The sequence below is a fragment of the Acinonyx jubatus genome, chromosome B1 (genome assembly GCF_027475565.1).
Source record: "Acinonyx jubatus isolate Ajub_Pintada_27869175 chromosome B1, VMU_Ajub_asm_v1.0, whole genome shotgun sequence".
In the NCBI taxonomy this organism is placed as follows: domain Eukaryota; kingdom Metazoa; phylum Chordata; class Mammalia; order Carnivora; family Felidae; genus Acinonyx; species Acinonyx jubatus.
The window spans coordinates 171,034,373-171,047,445 of NC_069382.1; the positions used below are offsets into that span (position 1 = coordinate 171,034,373).

At 39.6% G+C, this 13,073-nt stretch overlaps 1 long non-coding RNA gene across 1 annotated transcript in view; it reads left to right on the forward strand.

Annotated features, from left to right (window-relative positions):
- Positions 1-11,167, forward strand: part of LOC113601816 (uncharacterized) — a 38,250-nt gene extending 27,083 nt beyond the window's left edge. Inside the window, exon 4 of the long non-coding RNA XR_008296364.1 lies at positions 5,403-11,167. This is a non-coding gene — a long non-coding RNA (uncharacterized LOC113601816). The remainder of the gene's footprint in view (positions 1-5,402) is intronic.
- Positions 11,168-13,073: the final 1,906 nt, after the last annotated feature.

The window sequence follows — 13,073 nt, forward strand, 5'->3', positions numbered from 1 at the left end:
GTTTCTTTAATGCTCCCAGTATGTGTGATGATCAACATCAATGATTACAATGAGAATGATCAATCTTGAGGTTATTAATTACTAATGTCTTTTAGCCCCATTAATAGGAATAAGTTTGAGAAAAATATCAATCAATGCTATCTTTCTTAAGTAATCTTTTCACTGCATGCATCTGAAGGTTAGGCTGTCGAAAGTCTTCAAGCCCTTACCAAAGTCCTCAACCTCTCAATAAACATGTATTAATGCATTCTTTATCTCTTCCTTGAGTGTCCCTCAATTCTAAGGTATTTTTCACTTTTGGATCTTTATTGTAAAGTGTTTTATTTAAATCTCTCTTTTCTAGTCTTTACAGGTGATAGCTACCAATCATCTCCAAATCAATTGCTCATTTCTTTCAATGTAACATGATTAATGATACCTCCAGTTCTTTGGCAATGACTATATCTGCAATAATAGAATGCTGCTTATTCTTGTTTGAAATTCCCTTGCCCTTTCTAATATCTGCCCTTCTATAACCTTTTCCTTTTTCAACAGGGTGCGTGACGAGATACCAGTCTCTAACCATTTAGTTCATAGAAAAATCCCCTGAAGTCTTTTGAACTGGAGTTCTTTTTAACCCAAACACTGAAAGCCTCTTCTGTGTAGTACAAATCTTTCTTCATCTTCTAAAAGTCACTTCAAAAGGTGTTTCATTTTTCTAGAAAACTAGTAAACCTCATTATACTCAGATGCCATCTTGTTCAAAGCTTTTAATACTTTGTTTAAGGCATGTTACCACTGTGCTAGGGAAAGGCTTACCTCATGTAAAGATATTTACAGCATCTGAGTAGACCGTGTAATCCAATCACCTTGCTCAGTGTAGCCAGAATGTGAAAAAAAAACAAAAAACAAAAAAACACTCAAATTAAGCTGCTCTCTTTCTATTCCTTGACTGTAACTACTTTAACCTCATACCTTTTGAAAACCAAAACCAATTATTAAAATTAAGTCATATAGAAATAATTCCTTCTTTCCCAAGTTCCTAATAAAAACTGAAATTGAATTTTATTGATGGCCCTCAAATTAAGCTCTCTGTGGTTTCATTCTCAACATTAGCAACAAGACGACTATTAAAAACGAAATCAAAATCCAAGATTCTGCTCTTAATCTTGCATTGCTAAATTTAAGAAGCTTTATGTGTCATGGACATGAAATATGCCTATGTATTCATGAGATATTTTAAGCCTAAAGGCAAGCCATCTGTCCACCTTTGTGTCTCCCTACTCTTCATGCTACTCTCCTTCCCACCCTTAGTATCTCTTCCTTTTAGTTTTAAAGCAACAGACGGGTTTCAGAAAAAATACACACATGAGCTCATTTGTTGGCAAAAACTATGTGTGTATCGTTTATGTTTATACGATGTCTATTTCTGTTTACATACCCATATATCGATTTGGATACACAGAAAAAGCACTGGAAGAGACTCACCAGGTTATTTACATGAGGAGGAATGGGATGAGTTGGTGTGGAGGACAGGGTATAAAGACAGACTTTCCCGCACGTGTTTCATTTTCCATATTTCAGTAAAAACATACTTATGTTTAACTTGTGTGAACATTTTACAAAGTTAAATGCACTTTCAAACTATTGCTTGATACTGATAAAGAACTGGGGGCATGGGCGAAATCCCAGTTCCTTGGTCATTGACATCCTACCCTGCCAAGCATCGAAGTGAAAAGAAGTGATTTTTAATAAGATAGAACAAATAACAGAAAACAGAGAAGGTGAGGAAGTTGAAGAATGGAAAGGAGCCGCGGCTTTGGTAGCAAGAATTCATGGGAGATTTTCAAGAGCATAATTTCAGCAGAGTAGAAAGCAAGAGTAGAAATCAGAAGTTGGAGTAAGCTGGGGGACTGGAGGAAGTGTGCAAAATTTTTCCAGCCAAGTGTGAGCTACCTGTTTTAAGACATTGATACTTTAGGAAATGAGAGAAGCAGAATCAGCCCAAAAAGAATAATGGAGCAGGAATAATTTTTATCGTATTGGGGTCTGAGGGGGATAAGAATATAGTCAAAGTCTTATGGAAATATAAGAATTTGGGTATTTGATGTAATAAACTCCAGGAGGAGGTCTTGAGATGACACAGGAAAAGTTTTACAACATACTATATAAAAATATGCAATGATGGCCAATTCTATTGAGAGACTGGCATCTTTACCCAGTAAAAATTTTGGCCAAGTAAACACTGGTCTTTTTTTTTTAAGTTTATTTATTTTGAGAGAGAGGGAGAAAGAGAGTACGAGTGGGGGAGGGACAGAGAGAGAGGGAGAGAATCCTAAACAGGCTTTGCGTTGTCAGCGTGGAGCTCAACGTGGGGCTTGAACTCACAAACTGTGAGATCATGACCTGAGCTGAAAACAAGAGTTGGCCCCTCAACCGAATGAGCCACCCAGGCACCCCAACGCTGGCCTTTTTTTTTTTTTAAACAAAGAAAAGAACTATAGCCAGATGTTTTGGTCTCAAAGAACTCCATTAAGAGAGAAGGGCCACAATAATGACGTTTTACTTAAGCACTTCATTTGTGTCTACCTCAGCAATAACACAGCAATGATCAGACCCTCCAACAAATCCTTGCAACCTAGTTAGCTTTTCTGTTCCTCCTGGCATGTGATGCTGAAACCTCATGGGGAGAACTGTGCTACTTTTTAATAAAAACTATCTGGACAGCATTTAACTGGAGCATTAACCTGTTTTGGAGAACAATAGATCTGCTGACACTTGCATGTCTCTGGCAATTAAATGACCAGAAGAAAAATACAAGTGACACTTCTAAATTTAGAGAGTGAAGATAGATTAATTAAGGCCCCAAGTAGATACACTCATGTAAAATCATATATATGTGTAATGAACTTGTAGGGTATCTACAAGATGCAAGGCGCTATGTTGAGTATCAGGGTAAATAAAAGCAGCTTATGTATTTGAGGAAGATGAACATCTTTTTAATATATTTAGGGTTATATATTTAAATTTGTAAAAATGTCTCTTAGAACTATAAAAGTACATTATAATCCTCCTATAAAAGTTTTACATGACCATTAAGCCTTGGAAAATACAGCAATGTATCAAATGGAGAATTAAAATCACTTTTAATCCCTCTACCACTCAGAAATGGTGCTATTCATACTTTGGTGTATTTACTTAGTCTCTTTTCCCCATCCATTGCCTTCTACCTGGCCAATAGCCTAGTATCTCCACTGGTTGGAGCCCTCAGAGTAGAATTACTGGATCAAAGGGTACAGAGGTTTAAGACTCTTGAGATGTATTACTTAGTTGATTTCAAGAAAGGTTGATTCAGCTCATGTGCACTTGCCTGCATTAAGTGTATATATCTCTTAAAAATCTTCAGCATCTAGTGTGGACAAAACGTGCAATTTCATTGTTTTAATTTTCATTTTATTTATTTGAATAACCAACATTCATTGAAAAATTACCACGTGCTGAGTGCCAATCTGAGTGCCCCTCTTTAGACATACATGTGAATATGACAGTCTCTGTCCTCAAGAAGCCCAATACGGAGGACAGTGCTCACCTAGGAGGTGGCTCGAAAAATAAATGCTTTGATGAGGCATTGTGTACACCCCATGTAGTGGGAGCAAAAACGAAGGGGTATTTAACTTTCCGTGGAGCGATGGGCTGAGTCGATTTTTATTTTTCTCATGGAGGATGAAAAGTGAACTGAAGTTGTAAACACCCTTTAATTTGAATACAAGTCTATGAAAGAAGGTTATCATTTCCATTTTACAGATGAAGAGACAAAGTTAAAGAGGTAATTATTTACTTTGGGTGACAGATTCAGCAAACAACAGAGAGAAAATTAGAATGTATGTCTGTCTTATATCAGAACCCCAGCATTTTATATCCTTCCTACATTGCTTCTCTGCATCTCCCAAGAAGATATTTGTTATATACCCCTTTTTTGTTACGGTATTTAAGATCTCTGTCTCTATCATCTATCTATCATCTATCTATCTATCTATCTATCATCTATCATCATCTATCTATCTTTCTATCTATCATCTATCCATCCATCCATCCATACATACACATCTTTTGTTTGTTTAACCTGGGAATCCTGGCCTACTTCAGAGATCAATTTGACTTTCTAGTCCTGTTCCTGCTCAGATGCTCAAAGCACTGAGGGAGCTCGAAGCTCAGGCTGAATGGTACACAGAGGCCACCAAGAGCCACCTGCTCTTGTTTCAGCTGAGGAGGCTGAGGCTCAGAGAAGGGGGCACCATAGTCACTTGTGGTGGAGAGAACACAAACACTGACATTTCTGATTTCTGCTCCACTGGCCTGCCTCCATACCACACTGTCCTTGGTGTTTACAGTTTGGTTCAACAAAATATGAGGTTTGGACCCAAATCAAGTGCAATTTAAAATTTGTGGGTCAGGATCCATTTTTGTTCAACTTCTTGCTCTTTGTTGGCTGAACTGTACAGAGGTATTTAGACAGTCTGCTCTGCTCCCTCCCGTAGGGATGAGGAAGGGGAAATACTGAACATTTAAGTACCTCCTCACTATATGCCAGACACTTATGTACTTTACAACATGCAGTCCTCACAACTCCTTCATGTATCTATTATAAGCTCCAAGTCACAGATGGGAGCATAGGGGGAAATGTACAGGGAGTTTAAGGAACCTAAATTGCTCAGCGTAGAAGTAGAAGTGGGAGAATTGGGACTTGGTCTGTTCGACACCAAAGACTCTGCCCTTTTCACTGAATCCCACAGCTTCTGAACCCTTATCCAAAACTGATGAAATCTTGCATATTGGGCATATACGTTATGATCTGGTGGTAAATACTAAGTTCTACTTCATTTTCTGCTGCTCCTAAATCTAAATGCCTGCCCCTGTCACCTTAGCTCCAAGCATATGGAACTTCTTTCAGTTCCTGGAATGAGTCACTGGATCTCTTGCTTGGGACTGAGCAAGAGACAGTGCAGGATTCTAAGGGAATTGTAGGAATTCTAGGGCCAGACTTTTTGGATGCAAGTCTATTTTCAACTACTTACTACCAACATTGTTTCGGGCAAGATCTATAAACTCAATGTTCCTTAGTTTTTCTATCTGGAAAATGCGATTGATAATACCTCACTGGGTTGTTCTGATGATGAAATGAAATCATGTATGTAAAGCACTTCAGTGTAAGACCTCACATATTGCAAACGTACAGTAAGTGGCAGTGATTTTCACTGTTGCCTCTGCAGTATCCACGTTCTGTTGATCTGGAGCATGCTTCGTTCTTAAATCCATTTGTCTAGCTAATTTCTATACATTCTTCAGGTCTCAGTTTCAGAGCCAATTCTCCAGAGAAGTGTTCCCTGACCGTCTAACACTGTTTCTTCCATATAGTCCTACAGGAGCCTGTATTTCTCTATCAATGAACATAAATACACTGCATTAAAATGAACTCTTGCTATACTCCTCACCAAACTCCAAGTTCTCTGAGGTGAGGACTGAATCTTTCTTGTTCACCATTTTCCCTCCTTCACCAAGTTCAAGGTCAGACCCAGAGTAGGTAGGCATATTCCTGGGTAAGTAATGGAGTTTCATGCTTGCTTGTATTTTACCAGTGGACTTGGGGAAATGTTCCCTCTCAGGGGAGATGAACGGGCATGAAGAGTGACAGAAAAGATGTTTTGGTTTTCTCGCCTTCCTGAAGGCACAGCTGTTAGGCTGGGCCAAGCTGCTTGGTTGTGAATCACACAGAATTTTGGGGCTACAGGATTAATTTTATAATTGTGTACAATTGTGCAGTTGTAAGGTTCAGTAGTGAGCAGTTCAAGGAGTGAAAACATAAAGGAAACAAATGGCTCCAGAGGCATACACTGAGATAAAACAGTGAAGAAAAAAAGAAGACATCACCTGGAAAGTGATCAACAGTAGTTGAAGCTGTTGTAATGGCTTTCGCCGCTGGCTGGGAAATCCTTGCAGATTCAGTCAGTCGCTTGGAACACTCAGATGCCTCCCTTTTCTCTCAGCATGTGGAGCCACTGTCACTATATTGATAGGTAGTGAATTAGCTTTCTATTGCTGCTGTAACAAATCACCGCATACTTGGTGGCTTAAACAATGCACATACACTCTCTCATAGTTCTATAGGTCAAAAGTCCAACGTGTGTCTTCTAGGCTAAAATTCGGGGCTGAGCCCTGTCTAGAGGCTCTAGATGGAAATCCATTTCTTTGGCTTTTCCACCTTCTAGAAGCCTGCCCACGTTCCTTGGCTCGTGGCCCCCTTCTTCCATCCTCAATGTCAGCAAGAACAGATGGAGTGCTTCTCATATTGTTATATCTCTGCATATGTGCAGCCTGTGAAGTTTCTCTGCTCTTAAGAATTCATATGGATGCATTGGATATACCTGCATAATTCAAGAAAACCACTTCATCTCAAGGTCCTTAACTGTAATCCTGTGTGCACAGTTTCTTTTGCCATGTAAAGCAACACAGTCCCAAGTTCTGAGGATGGGGGGGTGGACATCTTTGGGGTCCGTCATTCTGCCACTACAGTTAGTTCCATGCCTTTTTAAAACCTCATTGAGGCTGTCCCCAGATACATCATTGGAAACACCCTCTTGTGCTTGGCACAGTTTAGGGGGTGATAGGGAGGTACGTGCTGCCTATATTCTCTTTCCATGACGGGGAACCCATCCCTCCAGCTCCTGGGAATGATCATGGTGACTTCATGCAGCTTGGTCTTTTTTGGGAATTGTCATCTGTTGAAGATCATCATCACACGGAAAGTCACTGTGCCTTCTGAGGGACAGCCTGCATCTAGTGACTTGCCATTGGGGGTGTTACGAAAGCCCAGCTCCTCGGCCTTAATGTGGGGGCAACTCTGAGGTCATTCGAGCTTCAGCCCCACCCCTGCCGTGATTCACTGTGACTTCATTTCAGTTCAGTGTCCCCTTGTACCCAAATCCACTGCCTTCATTTCCCTACAGGGGTTGATCCCAGGAACACTTCCCAGTAAACCGGCTGCAAATCACCCGTTCAGAACTGGTTTCCTGGGAACCATCTGCAATATACCCTGATAGAAGATGTGTGGATTCCTGCAAGCATTTGGAGCTTTCCTAAATCTGAATACAAATAGGAATGAAAAGAGCTTTCAACAGTGCACTCTCATCAATGAATTGAAGATTGCCTCCCGGGTTTGCACCCACTAACATCTTAATACCCATGCATCTTAAATGCGGTCAATCCTCATTATTTGCAGAAACGCTGCTTGCACACTTGTCATCTCCCTGAAATTTGTTTGTAACCTCCAAGCCAGGGCTCCCAGCACTTTCAGGCTTTACAGATATGTGCAGAGTGATGAAAACTTTGAGTTGCCTGACACAGACATTCCCAGCTGAGGTTGAACAAGGTGACATTCTGCCTTCGTGTTCCAGCTCTCACACTGAAAACAAATGTCCTTTTCATGGTGTATTTAGTTTAGTTGTTTTTTGTTTTTGTTTTTGGTTTTTTTTGCACATTTTGTCTTTTCTTTTTGTTGGTGATTTGCTGTTTAAAGTGGCCCCCAAGCACAGTGCTGAAATACTGTCTAGTGTTCCTATGCTATGGAGAAGCCTGTGATGTGCCTCTTGGAGAAAATACTTGTGTTAGATGAGCTTCCCTCAGGCAGAGTTATAGTGCTATTGGCTGTGATTATTGAAGTAACAACATATAATGAATAATGTCTTTAAACAGAAACATACATAAAGCAAGTTTATGTGTTAATCGACTGATGAAAGTGTTATGACCAGAAGCATATAGGAACTTAGCTCGTATTTCCCCAAGAAGTAATGGTTCAGTATTTGCTAATTCAGTGTTCATGGTGACTTTATAGAACATAATCACCATGAATAATAAGAATCAGGGGCGCCTGGGTGGCTCAGTCGGTTAAGCGGCCGACTTCGGCTCAGGTCATGATCTCATGGTCCGTAAGTTCGAACACCACGTCGGGCTCTGTGCTGACAGCTCAGAGCCTGGAGCCTGTTTCAGATTCTGTGTCTCCCTCTCTCCGACCCTCCCCCATTCATGCTCTGTCTCTCTCTGTCTCAAAAATAAATAAATGTTAAAAAAAATTAAAAAAAAAAGAATCAACTACACGTATAAATGCATTTTTCCCCCCACAAAACTAGCAGGTACCTTGAATTGCTTGTTTTGTTGTCCTGTACTTTCTGGAGGTCGTAGGTGTCCTGAATGAATGTTGTAAGCTTGCATGCCTAGAATTATGGGAAAAAGAAATCCTCTTACATGCCACATTCCATTCTGTTCCATACTCCTCCTCTAACCCCATTTGTGACCCAAAGGAATGAGATGATTATGGAACCTTTCTTTGCAGACACCTATTACACCTTGGGAAAGAGAACCCAAGTTCATAGGTGATGCCCTGAGCAGCTTATGGTTGGCGGTCTCTGTGGATTACTTCAGTACCCTTGCTGTCTCACCCGTCACGTCTCCAGGGGTTCAGGGCCTTTATCAGTCAAGGCCATGCCCTTATCGCTCTTGACTACACGAGGAAAACTTCTGTGTCTTCCTGTGCCACAGTGGAAAGCAGGAGGACTCTATCAGACTGCTTTAGGTGTCTCTGCCCGACTGTGTTTTGTGGCCATTTTCATTGGCCTGTTCCCCAGTGATGGGGAGCAAAGGTGTCTTTTCTTTACCTGCAAGGCCAGGTACAGATTCCAAACCTTTGCTTTCAATTCTCCAAAGCTGCATCCTCATAAAAATGAGGATTTAATGAATCTGAGACTCCCAGTGCATATTGTGTGTAATTGGAATTACAGACCTGTGATTTGCATAAATTTTTGAGAGGCTCACTTGCTTCTGGACCTCAGGTGAGAGGTAAGACACAAGATCCTTAACAGGGACACATTGAAGTAGCTTTCCTCTTTCCCCTGGCAACTCCTCCCCCACTAGTTTATAGAATTCAGAGGACAAGGTTACCCTGGCCTTTATCTATTCTCCCAAATGCATTTTTTTATGACATAAACTTTATGTCTTGAATCCTTCAGGGCTTCACTTTGATTCTCAAAACGTCTTTTCTTTCAAACTAGTGCCTCTGCCGTAAATTTCAAGAGACTGTAGATTATTCAAAAATCACAGAAATGACTCCCTTGTGATCTTTGTTCAGCTGGTAGAATCTACCCTTTGGCAAGGGAAATATCAATCTAGTTTGAATGGGGAAGGATCAGGTACCCCAAGACGGTGCCTTAAGAACAGATTGGGGATGTATGGGATACACTTATTCATATCGTAGACTATTATCCAGATACGTGTGCTTTGATTACACATGTACCTTATATATAGAAGTTTTTATCATGGAAAGTCTTAGAACATGTTATACTTCCTTCTATGTTTGTATTCTCTCCTTCATATCATATACACAATTCACATTTTCTTACAAGAAATAAATGTTTGATGATGAGTTATTTAAGTAATGGACCAAAGGTTTCTAAATATGCAAATATCCATCGAGGTCACCTGCCTTCTGCTGTTTTGCAGCATGCTAAATAAATTGAACCATCCATCATTATATGACTCTACTTGGGGAAGATTAAACAAGACAAAACATTCATTTCTTTTATCTTTTTGCCTGCTTTCTTTCATGTCCCCATCTCTTGATGAAGCAATGAATTCTAGCAGCACATTCTTGTCTCCAAAAACAGAGGCTTTTTTTTAATTGTGAAAAGGCTTAATGAGAAGTGACAACCTCCTTCCTTATCATGGTTTAATTTTTAAACTATCTGAAGTCTGCTAATTAATTTCTTTCCAATGTGAGTTTCATCCTTCTTAGCATTTTATTGATTCATGGATTAATCAACTGCAACATTCCTATTGAAAGCAAATGAAGCATCAATTAAAATAATTTTTTCTTGTGGGAGCTTAGTTTCCAATGCTCTCACCCATAACCGAATTTCCAAGACACAGAACACAAATATTTGAATGGTTTTTTGGGAAGTAACATGTACTTCCCAGAGCATGTGTTCCCAATATGTTCTTTTCCAGCGGCCTTGTTTCATTTTCACTTCCCCCTTCGCCAGTGTAGACTTAACATTTGTCACTATAAAGATGCTCTCACTCCTTTGCTCCTTTTTCCTTTTGTCACGCTTGATAGCTAAGCCACCACACAGACATACCAAAGCGACACTCAAACAGCTCCTGAAGCAGAGTGCCATAGCCACTGGAAAAGAGAAAAGCAGCCAGTATGAAAACAATGAAACATGAACCATGATCTGGTACATGAAGCAGTGGGTTTAGATTTTAAAGCCCCACTCAACCGCAACTATCTCAGCGAGAGATATTGAGAATTCCCCTCAGTTAGCCTATTGATATTGAAACAGGTAACCAACTGGGCCAGCGTAACCTTGACTGGGGAGCAGATTCAGATGGGTTAGGTCAGGGACAGGAAATTGAGGCGATGAAACAGGAGATGGATATAGAACTAAGTGGAGTCAAGAGTGAACCGTAATGTAAAGCATGGACTTCGGGTGATAATGATGTCAATGTGAGTTCATCAGTTGTCACAAATGTACCGCTCTGGTGGGGAATGTGGGTAATGGGGAAGCTTTACTTGTGTGGGGGCAGAGGGTGTCTTGGAAATCTCTACCTTCCCCTCAATGTTGCTGTGAACCTAAAACTGCTTTTAAAAATTTATTGACTTTCAATAAAAATTTGAAAAAAGAACCCCCAACTAGATGGACTATTTACTAAATAGTTCTGTCCTGGATCTCCTATATTGTGATGAGTAGGACTCGAAAACTAGGATTAGTGTGTTGCATTAATCTCTGGAGTTTGGAGTTTGCCATACATATTTAGTATACATAAATTTAGCAAAGGATATTCAAACTGCTTACACCTTGCTTATCTTGTTCCATTTTAATGAAGTTTCTGGTTATTTGAGTTATTTCAATGACGTACTCCTGAATCAAATGAACCCTGGATAATTTTGGTGAACATCCCTCAGAAGATTGTTTTCCTTCCTTTGACAGTAGCCCTACAGAGGGGAAAGGAGAAGCATCTTATCTAGGGGTTCCCAGCCTAAACGTCTGCTGGTGCCAGAAGGGAAATAAAGTGAAAAGCTAATATAAGAGAAAAACAAGGGGGAGGTGGTAGGGTCTTGGATGACTGGGTGATGTGTAATCTACCTAAAGACATTCTAATTGCAAAAAGACCCAAAAAACAAAAGACAAAAACAAAAACCACCATCAGACAAAACCCACTTGTAGACCTTATTTGGCCCATAAAGATCCAGACCATCTTTTTGATATTACAGATGGAGAAATACAGGTCTAGAGAAGTTAAGCTATTTATCAATATGGTGTGGTGTATAAGAACAGACGCTCTAGGGTCCAGTTCTGCCTGCACCACTTACTGGTTATGTGATGACTTGGGCAACTCACTTCATCTTTCTGCGCCTCAGTTGCCTCTTCTGCACTGTGTTGATGGCGGTAATTTTCAGTTTGAAGGTGAAATGAACGAAGAGCATTCTTCAAGATGGCTGGCACATTCCTTTTATTTTTTCATCCCTAATTCAGTCCTGCCACCTAGAATGTAGTTCCTACCATATTGAACCAAAAATCAAGGGCTCCGGCCTAACGATGGTAGAGTTGTGAAGACCAAGGAGTTTGGGTTCCTGAAATTCCATGGAGTGAAGCTGTCTTGCCAGCCCTAAAAACTGGCTTCCAGACTCCATTTATGGGAGAGACAAACTTCGAACTTGGTTGGTCACTATCGTTTTGGCTTTTCTGTCACTCACAGCAGAATCCTATCTAATACGTAAGTCTTCTCTATCCTGTTACTTCCAACCATCTGTGTGGTTGTTTTAGGTGTGTCTTTTCTGCATTATATAACTAGATTTTGTTTTATTTATCCATTCTGATAGTCTCTGTCTTTTAATTGGTATGTTTAATGATTATAATTTGTTTTAATTATACTCCACAGAACATCTTTCCTATCAATGTTTTTCTAGAACAATTTCCTTAACAATGCCTTCTTAAACCATTCCTATTTTGCAATACTATGCCTTCTGGCTGCTGTTTACGTATGAAGAAATTATGTTTACATCCAGTCCAATACTAACATTTTCAACAAATTGACGTATGAGAACTCTTGTGTTATATTCCAAATGCAATGAATAGAATTTCAGAATTATTTGGGGACATTTTGATAAGTGCACCAATGTCCACAAAGAGGAAATGTGACTCAGAGTTCCTGGCAATGAGGGAGATCATGCCATTGGATATAAAGCAACTGTGTGCTAACAATCATATTAACTGACCATCAGGAAGCAATGTTTTAAGCATTTCATCACCTATCATTATAATTTGTTACTTATACAAATAAGCTTTTTTTACTTTGTCATAGTTTCATTTTAGAAAATTGAAACTGGGTGAGAATTTTTTTTAACTTTTTTTAATGTTTATTTATTTTTGAGAGAGAGAGTGACAGAGCACGAGTGGGGGAGGAGCAGAGGGAGAGGGAGACACAGAATCCGAAACAGGCTCCAGGCTCTGAGCTGTCAGCACAGAGCCCAACGCGGGGCTCAAACCCACAAACAGTGAGATGATGACCTGAGCTGAAGTCGGACGCTTAACCGACTGAGCCACCCAGGCGCCCCTGAGAATTTTTAATTGAACTGTACTATTCATATTTTTTTAGCCCTTAAAACAAAGGAGGATAGGCTTCTGGTTAGTGTTTTACATAGAATATCTGCTTTTAAGGACTGATACTGACTTTAGGAGAAAAATGTTTCTATTGGGATATTTTCTACCATCTTCAAATTTTCTGTTATCATCCCTTCTCTTCTTTTTCATTTCCTTTATTGTTTTCTGTTGCATAATAAATACTTTTATATATTTGTCTTTCCCTTTTATGGTTTGTAAATCATAGATTGCATTTCTATTCTTTTGGTGAATGTCTTCCATTTCAAAAACACATACTAAAAATAATTTTGCATTTTTGTATATCTATGAGGACACTTCAACTGTTCGTTTAACACTTGCTAACATGTGATATTGTTTTCTATTGTTTTTCTTTTTAATACAAAA